This window comes from Myotis nattereri (genome assembly GCF_964212035.1).
Source record: "Myotis nattereri genome assembly, chromosome: 3".
NCBI lineage: Eukaryota > Metazoa > Chordata > Mammalia > Chiroptera > Vespertilionidae > Myotis > Myotis nattereri.
In genome coordinates, this window is record NC_138077.1 from 44,903,795 (window position 1) to 44,918,627 (window position 14,833).

The window sequence follows — 14,833 nt, forward strand, 5'->3', positions numbered from 1 at the left end:
CTCTCTGTCTCTCTCCCTTCTTCTCTGTAAAAAATCAATAAAATATATATATTTTTAAAAATCTCCTACATGGCTTGCTAAAACCTGGATTGCTGGGGCCACTCCCAGAATTTCTCCTTCCATATGGCTGGGGTGAGGGGCTTGAATTTGAGCTTCTAACAATTTCCCAGGAGATGCTGGTCCTGCTGCTCTAAGGCATATTGTAGAACTGCTGGTGTTACAGTTCTCAATCACTGGGGCAACTTTTAAAAAATACCTTGCTGGGAAATCACTCCAGACCTATTAAGTCATGTTTTAAAGGTTCTGCAGTTGATTTTAATGTGCAGGTCAGGGTCAAAACCACTGATGTGACGAATAGTAGCAGATACCATGTACTGCTTACTTGCTGTGTGCCGGACCCCATATGAAGATCCCATACACATTATCATATCAGGATACCCCATTTTACAGGTAAGAAAGCTAAGGCTCAGAGAAGTGAGATCAGCTGGCCAAGATCACATAGCAAGTATCATTAGGAAAGGAAGGATGGAACCCAGGTCTCTGACTGGAGTCCACTCATGTAACCACAGATGCCTATGCCACAGGGGCCTGATTTAAAACAGCACACCTGATTTAAATATTGAGAATTTTCCTAGGTAGACAAATAGGAAAACACTTTTCAGGCAAAAGTACAGGCACACTTTGCTTCATTGTACTTTGTTTTATTTTACTCCACTGGTGTTACATTTTATGTAAATTAAAGGCAAAACGCTCCACCAGCAAAAAGATTGCAAACCTCGCTCTACACTGAGTGGCCAGATTATTATGATCACCTGACGTTTGTAGGCAAATTAGCTATAATTTCATGCTGAAGTTGCTAGAGGGCCAGACCATTATAAATAGGGAAGCAGGTTGTTTACCACGACAATAGAAGTGATTTTTTTTCTGAAGGTATGGGTAAAGAACACGATTTAACAGCGTTTGAACGTGGGCTATATTTGAACATGAGTGGCCAGATTATTATAATCACCCCATCAGTACTTGGTTGGGCCACCTTTTGCCTTCAATACTGCGGTGATTCTTCTTGGTATTGACTCCACGAGATGTTGATACATGATGCGAGGAATCTGACACCATGCCTGATGAGTAGCACTGTCCAGTTCTGTGAGATTTGATGGTTGTGGAACCAGCTGCCTGATGGTTCTTTTCACTTCGTCCCACAAATGCTCAATTGAATTGAGATCTGGTGATTGTGGGGGCCACCTAAGCAAGGTAAAGTCTCCCTCATGTCCTTGAAACCACTCCTGCACAATACAAGCACCATGGCATGGCACATTGTCTTGCTGGAAGAAGCCATCTCCATTGGGATATGCCATCAACATGATAGGATGAACTTGATCAGAAATGATTTTTAGGTATGTTGTGCTATTCAGATATTGTTGCACACAAATTAAAGGGCCCAAATCATGCCAGGAAAACATGCCCCAAACCATAACACTGACCCCACCAGCTTGAAGGGTTGTACTCATGCATGTGAGGTGCATGCTTTCATGCTATTTCTACCAAATTCTCACTCTGCCATCTGCATGATGCAACTGGAAATGTGATTCATTGGACCACATGACTTTTTTCCAGTGCTCAACTGTCCAATCCTTGTGTTCCTGTGCGAATTGGAGACGTTTTATCTTGGTGACTGCAGACAGCAAAGGTGTTCGAACAGGCTGTTGGCTTCCATATCCCATACAATGCAGTGAATGGCTAATTTACCTACAAACCTCAGGTGGTCATAATAATCTGGCCACTCACGTTCAAATATATCCCACATTCAAAGGCTGTTAAATCGTGTTCTTTACCCATACCTTCAGAAAAAAATCACTTCTACTGTCGTGATAAACAACCTGCTTCCCTATCTATAATGGTCTGGCCCTCTAGCAACTTCAGTGTGAAATTATAGCTAATTTGCCTTCAAATGTCAGGTGGTCATAATAATCTGGCCACTCAGTGTATTGCTGTAGTCTGGAACCAAACCTGCAATGTCTCTGTGGTTCACCAAACTGAGTTCCACATCTCTGGAGGTGCTGAAGTAGAGGCTGGGAGTCAAAGGCATTCTGAGACAGATAGCTGGGTAGCAGTGCAGGACAAGAGGACAGCTGTGGCTCACCCTCTTCTAAGAGTCTAGAATTATACAATGAGGGGATGGAGACCAAGGGGAGAAGGAGATGGACCAAGAGAAGGAGAAAGATACAGGCAGTGACCTGCTCAGAGTTGCCCTGAAAATTAATGAGCAGATACCTCTTTCCTGTATCTAGTCTCTGTGGTTTGAACATCCACTAATGCTTGGTTCTGACATCTTATCTACCCCCAAACAACTTTCTGCTAGTTACATGTGCCAGATAAATATATATACTAATAAAAGCACAATATACAAATCGACCCAATGGCTGAACAGTGGAACAACCGTCCGGATGACCTCTGGAAAACCTCCGGATGAAGCCGGGGCTATAAAGGCCTACTCTTGCACGACTTTCATTCATTGGGCCTCTAGTTAATCAATAAAAGCAAAAACATAGGACAGGCAAATGTAGGAGTAAGATTGAGGCATTTCATATTTAAATATTCACTTAAATGTTGAAATTCTCTATTAATTGTTCTATTGTATACCCAGTATACACTTAAGTGTATAATGTGGAAAATTGAGAAAATACAGGACAGAGCAGAAAATAAAAACTATTGAAATTTCACCAACCAAAGGAAACTACTGTTGAAATTTTGATTATAACTTTCCAGAAATATTTTCCTTTTTTCAAATGTCTGTAGGTATGTGCATTCCAAAAAAAAAACAAACCACACCTGCTATAACTATAATATATAATCTCTATTTTTTTACACAACATATATCATGACCATTTTTAATGTCAGATTTGATTTCCATAAATCTTTCTTAATTACAATAAATACGTATATTAACACCTATTAGCAATGATATGTTGCTGGAAAACCATTGTGAGTAAGAAAATTCAGTGAATATGGCATTTCTTTCTTTTTTTTTAATATGGAATTTCTTGTTGCCATTACTGTGGCTGATATTATAAAAGGTGGATCCACAAGTAGGTGGAGACCAATATTTGAGTGGTTGATTCAGAGGACAGCCAACAGTCCTTACTTTCTGAATGTGTTTCTATAGTTGAGAGGTGATTCAGCTGAAATATTTAATCTTATTCAGGCCGGAAGGTTGTGAGAGTCCAACCCTAGTGAGAAGCAAGTTTTCCCTTATTGCTAGTAAAATGAGAAATGGAATGAGTGACTGCAAAGAGGCAAACTCCTTTCCCAAGGATCTTTCCTCTTTCACAGGGAGATGCTGCCCTCCAGAGGCAAAGGTCTTCACAGGTCACAAGGCCCCTGGGAGAAATTGAGTTCTCTCCTTTTTTTCCCCTGTCTGACCTACTGTCTAATTACTAATTCCTTTTGTTAACTAGCTGTGATTTTTTTTCTATGTGAAATTCCATATACTCAGGAGGATGTAGGACCCTAAAAGGGACTCTAGCACCTCTGAAGCCTTTAGCAGTAAAAGCTTACTGTTCTTGGGGGCCTGGTGTAGAATGACAGATGACAGGGGCATCCCTTGAGAGACCTTCAAATTATATAGGACTAGAGGCCCGGTGCATGGATTCATGCACTGGTGGGGTCCCTCAGCCTGGCCTGTGCCCTCTCGCAATCTGGGACCCCCTCAGGGGATGTTTGACTGCTGGTTTCAGCCCAATCCCCACAGGCCAGGATGAGGGACCCCACTGGTGCACAAATCTGTGCACCAGGCCTCTAGTATGCATATAAGATCTTTGGTTGATCTCTTCCAGCCCTCCTCCCTCTTCCTTCCCCTCTGAGATTCATCAGTCTGTTCCATGTTTCCATGCCTGTGTGTTGAGCATCTTACCCCTGGTGGTCAGTGGGCATCATAGCTACTGATTGAATGGTTGAATGGTCGCTTAGGCTTTTATATATATAGATAACTCACCCATGAAGAAAATTAGAAAATAAAGTCAAACTAAGTATCTCAAATTTAATAGGGCTCCTATAAGTGGTTTCAAAAGACCAGTAAGACTTCGTATGAATCTAAGAGAAAGAATCAGGAAGCTTCTCAAGAAAAGTGTGACATTAGGGCTGAAGAAAAATCCTCCAGGCTGGGAGGGAAGGTCAGTGCTCTGCTGTCAGCCTGGCGGTAAGGGCCCAGCGACAAAACAACACTCTCTGGGCTCGTAGAAATGTATCAAGTAGCTTAAAGTTAGTCTTCAGAAGACTGAAACATAAAAGGGGTTTTTTTCTAGGAATAGGTGACTTCCAGGTAAAAAAAAGTTTAAGTAGTTTAGATGACATTTAAAACTATATCCGTCCAAAACAAAACTGAAAACATATACATTATGATATAAAGGTAACGAAATTATTAATAAACAATTAAACAGTATGTCTATTGTCTTAATGACCTGGTGTCCCTCTTAATTATAAAATTAAAAGTAGATATAGGCAGCCCAGCTGGCGTGGCTCAGTGGTTGAGCATCGATCAATGAATCAGGCGGTCACAGGTTCAATTCCAGGTTGGGGCACAGGCCTGGGTTGCAGGTTTGATGCCCAGTGTGGGGCAAGCAGGAGGCAGCCAATGAATGATTCTCTTTCATCATTGATGTTTCTATCTCTCTCTTCCTCTCCCTTTCTCTTTGAAATCAATAAAAATGTATATTTAAAAAAGATATAAAAATATAAGCAGTTTATTTAATACTACTCAAATTTTTGATAAAATTATTTAATATATTCCAGATGTGAAATATAGTTATATATCTCCTGGTTTTGCCATGTGAGAAATAAAAATGCAATCAAAACATTTTGTTTCATGTGAGAAATTCAGCATTTTACAAAATGCTAAATTAAAGTTCTAAAATTTAAAACACTTACCTTACAAATTATTATTACTTGCACTATAATTTAAAATATGAAAACATACTAGTAAGAAGCAGCACACAACGAGATTGAGTTTTTATTTGAATGACTGGTGTCATTAGAAACTGGTCTCCAAAACCTCAGACAGTATTACAATTTATGAGAAACTGTAGAGTTCCTCTACTTACCCTTTTTATGCAAATTTATGTCATGTGATCTCTCTTTAATAAAAGTTTTAAAACAGTATTAAATTGAACTTTAGCTCACTTAGTATATTTTTCTAAAATCCCAAATTGTCTTTGGAATTTTGGACTAATTGATTATTGAGATACTTAGTTAATAACCAATATTTAAGCAAGGACTTTTAAAAATCTTTAAATTGTGCCAAGAACTATGAAAAGTCAAATATTTTAGTCTAATTTCTAACAAAGTAGTCTTCCATAGTTTCATGGACACTTACAGAAGACACAAGACTCCTAGGTCAGAGATAAAATTACTCCCAGAAACCCCAGCATTTTACAGTCTGCAAGTCCCAATGTCCACAAGATGACCCAAAGAAAGTCAGATGATATCTGCATGGTACACACAGGGGATTGCATTACAGGAGAGGAACCCCAAGTTTAAAGAACACTAATATATTATAACTAGAGGCCCCGTGCACAAAATCTGTCCAGGTGAGGGGGTTCCCTCAGCCTGGCCTGCACCCTCGGGGATGTCTCACTGCCAGATATCCCTCTAGCAATCCGACCGCTTGCTCCTAACTGCTCACCTGCCTGCCTGAATGCCCCTAACCACTCTGCCTGCCTGATCACCCCTAACTGCCCTCCCCTGCGAGTCTGATCACCCCTAAATTCTCCCCTGCTTTCATGATCACCCCTAACCACATCTGCCTCAACCCCAGTCACCGTGGCTTTACACTTTTATTAGTATAGACTAGAGGCCCTATGCACAAAAATTTGTGCAAGAATAAGCCTTCCTTCCCCCGGCTGCTGGCACCGTCTTCCTTCCGGCACCTGGGACTCAGGCTGGCTTCCCTAGGGCTGCCCACTGGCATCCAGGACCCGGGCTGGTTTCCCTCTGGCCCTGGCTTCATCAGGAAGGACATCTGGCAGGATGTCTGGTCTAATTAGCATATTACCCTGTTATTACATAGGATGAGCACTAAGACAGCATGACCCTTGTGCTAGAAGGAGACATTCTTATAAAGGACAATAAGTAAAATTTCCCTTTGCTCTGGACTGAGTCACAGTCTCTTATCTCCCGGGGCTGTTCTTTGTACAAACAGCTTTGAAAGAGAGTCCAGAACAAAGTTAGTCATTGCCTCTGCTCTTAAGATGTGTAGAATCATGCAAAAACTCATAAAGAATTGTCTTCCAATACAGAGAAAAATAAAATAGAAACATACAATTATGATATACAGAGTGGGGCAAAAAGTAGATTTACACTTGTTTGTATGGAAATTAAAACAATAATTAATAAATAGTAATATACAAATAACTTCTATTTCATATGCTCACAATTGTAAACCTACTTTTGACCCAATTGTAAACCCACTCTGGACTTGATAAAGTTGGTTAAAGCTACTGTTTTATTTATTTTTTAAATTTTCTTTTTATTGATTTCAGAGAGGTATGGAGAGGCAGAGAGAAATTTAGAAAGATGAGAGAGAATCATTGATTGGCTCCCTCCTGCAGGCCCTTCAATGGGGATTGAGGCCACAACCCAGGCATGTGCCCTGACCGGGAATAAAACTGTGACCTCCTGATTCATAGGTCAGTGCTCAACCATTGGGCCATGCCAGCCAGACAAAAGCTAGTGTTTTAAAGTCTTAAGTATTGTTATTCAAACTAATATGACTATCTAAGTACATATGTACATATTAAAGCTACATTAGGCCAATAACATTGTTTAATTACATATAGTCAAGGAGAGATGACTTGTAGTTTGAGAAAAGAAACAGGGTATGTCTCAAGGTATGTCCTCTGTTATCAACATAAAGCAGATAAAAGTTCCTTGCCTAAATTATGTTCTGACATGGTAGCAAAATTTTTGTCACCCTTCTGGGTGTGTACTCTCACTTTTCACAAATGTGTCAAGTTTATATGAATCCTTGTGATGCTTCTGAGTACTTCATGATTGAACAGGGGTGTAAAATAATGCAGTTTCCAACTGCTGAAAGAATGACAATTTTCACCATTACCTCTGTGTAGCCAGTATCAAATATCCATTCGTCCTTTGCAGCCACCTTTGCTACTATTGTTTATCAACTGTCCAGTCTCTTAGGCCTACTTTTTCATATGTTATTCATTTCTACAAATTGACTGCAAATTTGGTAACTTTGGACATTTAGAGGTTGTTACTTTCACTCCAAAGGTCTTTGCTGCTCCCCAGAATAACAAAGATTGGCTCCCTCACCTTGTCCAGCTCAGCATTCACCAACTAGGAGGGGAGACCAGGAGTGAACAGGCATGACTTGTATGCTGTAGCATTTTCCCAGGACTGCTCTCCTGTCCTGTAAAAGCTGCCCTTTCTTGTGAGCCCCTCAAGGTTGAAAACCATGTTAAGGCTAAGAGGAGCACACCTCCCCTCCTAAGAACCTAGTGAAGAGTGGCTCATATGAGCACACTTATGATTGTGAGCACCTATTAGAATGGGTGGGCACAATGGCTATCCACAGAAGACTTCTAAATGACAATGGACCCCCACGTTTGGAATATCCTTGTCTGTTAACAATGTTGGGATACACTTTACAGGACAGATAGTAAAATAATTTTGTTTAAAGGCCCTGCATAAATGAAATGTCAAAGTAGAAATCTTAAAGAAGAAAAAGGAAGAGAAGGAGAAAGAGAAAAGGAGTAGAAGAACAAGGCAGGGGAGGAGGGAGGCAACAAGGAAGGAAGGACCAATCCAGTAGCCAAGGGTTTTTAAAAAATTGGATAAAAGTGGCTTGAAATAGTACTCATAGCAAAGAATCAAGTAGCAGTGGTAACCACTGGGGATAGGGGCTGGAAGGAAGTGGCTACGAGGAAGACTTCTTTTGCACCATTGACCCTCATGCTTTGTTGCATTTTGTACAGGGTATATTATTGTTTATCAAAAAGTGAATAAAATAAAATAACACTCTCCCAAATTGCAAAGCTGTTCATAGAGTGATGTGTGTAGTTGCAAAAGATGGAAAGTATCTAAATTTCCATTGAAGGGATCAGTGAAATGAACTGTGCACATCCATGCAATGGAATACAATGCAGCCCTAAGAAAGGATCAGGAAGCTTATTATACAGATGTAGAAATGATGCCTCCAAAATATACTAGGTTTAAAAAAAAAAGAATGAGTGATGTTGAAAATTAAAGTATGCTCTTATTTTCTGTAAAATAGACACCATTTCCTTTCTTGTGCCTTAACAAATACAGAAGGATATTGAAGAATTTAATATCATTGGTGGAATTTGGAGAGAATACAGTAATTAGGTGTCAGTTAGACAATAGTAAGAGGATGACTCTCCACTGTAAGTACTTTTATACTTTTTTTGACTTTAATTGTCGGAGACCACCTATCGTCTTCACTAGCAGAGAAGAATAGAGACCCCCAAAAGCTAGTGACCTCTGAAGCCCTAGCAAAGGTCGGAGCTGTGCACCACCCAGTTAACCTAGATAATGGTAGCTGAAGCATCATCCCCACCTTAATTCACTTAATTCCTTAGATACTCATGTAAATCCTTGTTGATTATTATTGATTAGATAATCTGCCTATTTCTGGAAATTGCCTGCTGATGAGCTAATCTGTGTGTTATTGAAACCTCCTTACCTTAGGGCTACCCCAGATCAAATAAAAGGTTGGAGCAGCCTGAGCATCAGTGGAAGTCCCTCTCCTTGAGTTTGACTTGCTCACCTGGTCCCCCAATATTTCCAAATTGTCTCTTGTCTCTTTTCTCTCTCATTTGTGTGCGGCTCCTCTTTCAGACCCGAACCCTGAACCATGCAGAACGTGGAGGGAAACACACTTGACATTAATATTGCAGATATATTACCTGTTTGAGAAATAAAATTTGTCAGAATAGGAAAATAATAGTGAAATGTTACCAATTTTAAAAAAAACTTCATCTGCAGGCATTTTGAACACCTCTACAAAAATTCAGTGGTATCCCAGGAAAACTCATTTAAACCATCTTTGAAAATAACCTGAGACAGTGAAGTAGAAAGAACATGGTAACTGAACGAACCTGTAGAAATAAACAATGAAACCCAGGTAGTTTTTCATAGGTGAAAACTTTCTCTGATGTACAAGTATAGATATACCAGAGTGTTCTTCTTCCTATGAGTTTTTTAAACTTATTAAAATGTGAAAAAAAATTTAGACTTAAAGAAGAGTTGCAAAAATAATACAGATAATTCTTGTCTACCACCTTTTACCCAGATTCCCACAGGGTAAATATAATATACAGTAATAGTACAATTATTAAAATTAAGAAATTAACATTGATACAATACTATTAACTATACTACATACTTTATTCTTATTTCCTGTGAGCTTTTAAATTATCTTCCAAACTTACTTGATTCAGAAAGCTAGCCATTAGTAGAAACATAAACACATTATTTCTTTCTCCTATACAGCAAAAATTTTGTATTTTTTGTCCTTGGATTTCAACTTTTGTCACAAAGACTTTGCAAATTTTTAAAATAGCTACTTTGAAAATTTTTAAATTTATGTATACAGGGTGTCCCAAAAAAATGTATACACACTTTAATAGCTAATAGCTCAATTTTAAAAATGAAATGTTTTTTAATAAACACTATTATTATAATTATTCAAAGTGTGTGTATACATTTTTGGGAAACCGTATATGTGGACAGACTGAATTTACTAGTATACTGCAAACAATGGTATGTTGTAGAATTGTGGAACTGGCTTAAGGTACTACTTGAAGGAGGTGCTATCTGTCTCATCACTTAATCAAAATGTTTTGATAGTCAAAAATGTATACATTCTCTACTTTAAAAAAAAAACAACACATTTCAATTCCTCAGTTGGCACCGGCTCCTCTGGTGGGTGCTGTTCGCAGCAGTGGTGTCTCCTCTGGCTGGTAAGAGAGGCTGCTGGCACAGCTGCTGTTCCTTGGACTAGGGGGGGAGGCGGGGCTAATCACAAGCCTGCTGCTCTTCAGGTGGGGGTGGGGTGAGTGTGGCTGCTGCTCCTTGGATCGAGGCTGGCTGCAAGCTGCTGCTGTTCCTCAGACGGGGCGGGCTGCTCATGAGGCTGCCGCTCTTTGGACAGGGGCAGATTGCTTACAGGGCTACTGCTCCTCGTATGGGTGTGGGCTGCTAGCACAGCTGCTACTCCTCAGATGGGGGCAGGCCGCTCACCCAGCTGCTGCTCATGTGACAGGTGTAGACTGCGTGTGTCTGCTGCTCCTCGGACCAGTGTGGACTGCGCAGGGCTGCCGCTCCTCGGATGTGGGCGGTCTGCTCGTATGGCTGCTGCTCCTTGGACTCTGGCAGGCTGCTCAGGCGGCTACTGCTCCTTGAATGGGAGCAGGCTGCTCGCAGCGCTGCTGTTCCTCATATAGGTATGGGCTGCTCACACTGCTGCTGCTCCTCGTATGGAGGCAGGCTGCTTGTGCAGCTGCTGCTTTTCGGATGGGGGCAGGTTTCGCGGACACCTACTGCTCTTCAGACAGAAGGAGGGTGTGGGCTGCGCAGCTGCTGCTCCTCAGATGGGGGCGGGCTGCCGCTCCTCAGTTGTGGGCAGGCTGCTCATGCAGCTGCTGTTCCTCAGACGGGGAGGTTGCTCATGTGGTTGCTGCTCCTCAGAAGGGGGAGAGGGCCACTCACACAGCTGACAGCTGCTGCTCCTTGGACAGGGGCAGGCCATGTGAGGCTTTGTGCTAGGGTGAGGGACTGCAGCATGGAAGGGTTACAGAATGTTACAGAATGTGCTGGGAGGGGGGACTGACCTATGGAGGATTGTGTCAGGGTTAGGAACCATAGAAGAAAAATTGCTAGATTGTCTCAGAAAAACAATGTGTTATGATACGCTCCAGCCAGGTGTGACTCTGTTTACCCTCCCTTTGTTCTTATGCACTTTCTATGAACTTCTAAGGTAACACTGTTGTGCTATAAAGGATCATACTGCACCCTTGATCTTGGCCACATGCTCCGAATCTCCCAGAGGGGGAGATAGGCGCTGTGGTCAGCTGGCCAGCTTAATAAAAGGCTCTTAAATTTAAATTCTGAGTCGGTGGTCTATCTCGTTGAGCCAACCCATAACATTTGGAGGCCCCAGCGAGATACCCGGCAGGGAGGAGAGGGACCCCTTGTTTAGGGCTGGAGGCTCTCCCCCGGCAGGGGTGAGAGGGACCCCCTATTCAAGGCAGGAGGCTCTCCCCCGGCAGGGGTGAGAGGGGACCCCTTGTTTAGGGCTGGAGGCTCTCCCCCAGCAGGGGTGAGAGGGACCCCCTATTCAAGGCAGGAGGCTCTCCCCCGGCAGGGGTGAGAGGGGACCCCTTGTTTAGGGCTGGAGGCTCTCCCCCGGCAGGGGTGAGAGGGACCCCCTATTCAACACAGAAGGCTCTCCCCCACTTGTTGCCGGGCACTCAGCGAGATACCCCACACCTGTGGAGAACAACTACCAAGGAGGCCTCCAGTCCACCCAAAAACTTTCAATTCGGAAACCGAGTCACCTGGACTCTCGAGAGAGGTAAGAGACTGGTCTTTAAACTGGAATTGGGACATCCCACGGAAGGACCTATACGGAGGGCTGGACGCAGCGGTACTCCTGGTCCTGACCCGCGGCCACGACGGTGGCCGGGGTCCCTGGTTCATGCGGCTATAGGCTGCACTGGGTTTGTCTGTCTGGTATTTGTTTGTCTTGGTGTTTATTGTCAAAAAGTTGTCTGCTTCTGTGTACACCCTGCTGCAATGTTTTTTGAAAATTTTCAGGACTTCAAGGAGCAAGCTGCAGGTTCCGGGCAACCTTAGGTTGCATTTGGCTGATTTATTTTGTCTTTGTTCTTTGTTGTCTTTGTCTTTGTCAAATGGGATAGGGTCAGTCATCTTTGTCGACCCCCTATCAGTCAGGCCCACTCCGGGTGAGTGGAAGGGGAGCTTGATCACCTCCCAGGAAGCTATAGAGCTCCCTCTATAGCTATAGGAAATGGTTAGGAATTGGGTGGATTGTTTAAACTCTGAGTGAATGTCTGGTGAAAGTGTGTGAGTGTGGAGGGAGGGGGCCTGCCCTCTCCTCTCCTTTGTGTGGCTCCACGACTTCGGTTATGGAGTCCGAGTGGGCCCCAACCTGCGGTTCCGCGATTCGTCATATGGCATAACGGTGACTCACCCCCATGTGGAGGTGACCAGGCCCAGGGTTTATATGGGTGCACCTTAGCTACAACGAATCTAAGCTCCCAAGGAACGCGGCCAGGCGGGCATCTGCATGAGGATCTGTGAAAACAGGTCACCCCCTCCCTTGTCTGTCTCTCACCACCGATCATCATGGGGTCGGGACAAAGTTTGTTTGTTTGGGACTAGCCAAATTACTACAGAGAAGGACTAGATACAGCTCCAGCCTGGGCTGATCTACTAAGAAAGTGTAAATCATTACTGGTCTGTGTAAAGTAAAAGTTACTTTGATTTATTCTGCTTTCTGTTGGTACACTTGGCTGAACGTTTGGGCTGGCCCCTTTAATAGTCTTCAAAGCCTCTTGCAGCTGTGAGAATTATTTTTTCTCAGAGTCTTTTGCTCACTGTTAAAGGGGAATCAGCCTACTTAGTTAATAAAGATTTCTGTCTATCAGTTGCTCTTACCTAGGTTGTAAATTACTGTATTAAATTGAAGTTCTGGGGTAGATTTAAAAGTTATAATGTTAATGTTTTTGATTTACAGCAATTCTGTGAATGGGAGTGGCCCACTTTCCAGGAGGGGTGGCCGGATGCAGGGTCTTTTGATCTGACCTGACCACTGCCTACCGGGTCCATTATGTCATATACAGCCGCCCAGGGCATCCTGACCAAATTCCTTATATTCAGGTTTGGGTTGACATATTGTCCAAGAAACCTCGGTAGATGAGGGCATGCCTCCCGAGGGGAAAATTGGGACAGAGACAGACAATTCTTTTGGCCGGGCCCCAGAAGGGAAAGGCTCCCCCGGTCCTTCAGGGAGAGCAGGAAGAACCCATTAGCCGGCCGCCCCCTATGGTCCCCAGGTGCCGGATCTGGGTGAGCCCTGGCCTCAGGCCCAGGCCACGCCACCAGCTCTTAACAGAGAGAGAGAGGGGAGAAGCTGCAGGACCTTGCGACATCCGCCAGTCCTGCAGTTCCTATGTTGCCTCTATGGCAGGCCGGCCCTCTAGATCTGGGGCTAGACAGGCAGCCCTCTGGGGATGCAAGGCAGATGGAGGCGCTATTCCCCAGCTCCAGACCAGATTGGGGAGTGAATGATCAAAGAAGGGGGACTAGATGCCTGAGCTGCCTGCAGTGGCCCTAAAAAAAAAAAAAAAAAAAAAAAAAGAAGCAGCAGCAGCAGTGAGAAAGTACTTAGGCCTTTGGCTTGCAGGCTACAGAAGTTAAGCCATAAGCCAGTGATTGGTACTAGCCTTCCTACAGCCCCAGAAATAGAGTAGCAAGCCTGAGATCTATGAAAACTGCAGATAGAGCTAGTAAAAGCTCCCTGCTTACAAATGTACTGAAAGGGTTTAGTACCTGTTGCTGCTGGAAGAGGAGGGGCTGATACCCCTTCCAGTACACTCCCTTCAAAGAGGCCTGGTCGCTGCTCTGTCATAAAGGGGACTGGTGGGAAGACAAGGAAAGCAGGGCCCTGTAACTAATAAACAGAGCTAAGAAAAGAGCACTCTCCCTGGACCTGGGAGCCATCAGGACTTTGAAATTCTCCAAGAGAGGAGAAGTCTGACTCAGAGACTAGCCGAAACCTCGTTGGGTTAGGAGGACCGGAGGCTGCATATTGAACTTATAGGCTGCAATTTGCTAGGCAGAGGTCCGAGCCCAGTTGTATAGGGGGTAAGCTACCTATGTACAGCAAAACAACTTTCTCCTGTGCCAGAATACATTTTAAGGAAATCGGACAAACTGTATTTGTGGCTAGAAAGAAGAACTGGCCTATGTGTAAACTGTCCTGGAAGAAGGCTATGTGGGGTGAACCCAAAAAGTAAAGGGTGTCTAGCTACCGAGAGGGCAGTTGCCCAGGTGGGCAAAGAAGAATACCCATTAAATTTTGGTCTCTATTGAGAGAGAGTTGACAGCAACCTGTATACTGTCTTACAGGCCTGTGCGACCATGCCCATGTCAGGGGTGGCACAAAACCTCAACTGTAGGAAACTGGGGAAGGCCTGTCTAGAACAGAGGGGGTTAATAAATTGATGAATACTAGCCCTCTGTTACAGGAATTACAGACCCTGTGAGGTCCTGTGACATGTAAGAACCTGTAAGGAAATAAAGCTCCTTTAGTACAGACTAAGGGCTGTGTTTCCCTCCAGGCAACCCAACTGGAACCCCTATAGTGACAGGGGAAAGGAGGCTCTCGATCGGTATCGCCAGACTCTATTGGGGGCATCCGAGCTGCTGCTCAGAGACCCACAAACCTCTCTAAGGTGACAGAGACAGTCCAGGGGCCTAACCCTGATGCCCCGGAAAGTCGGAGGGCTGTCAATGTTGCATTTGTTTCCCAGTCGGCCCCAAATATTAGAAAAAATGACAGAAGTTAAAAGGCTTTGAGGGGAAATCAATCTCTAGGTTGGTTGAGGTGGCCCAGAAGGTTTTTGACAATCGGGAGGACCCGATGGCAGATTTAAACACCCGGATGGCCAAGGTCCTCCTGGCCCTGAGCGAGGAGGGAGGCCCAAGGGGCCGGAGAGACAACAAGGGCAAAGAAAAGCCTCACGGAAGAAAAGTAGTCCAACCCAGGCTTGGGAAA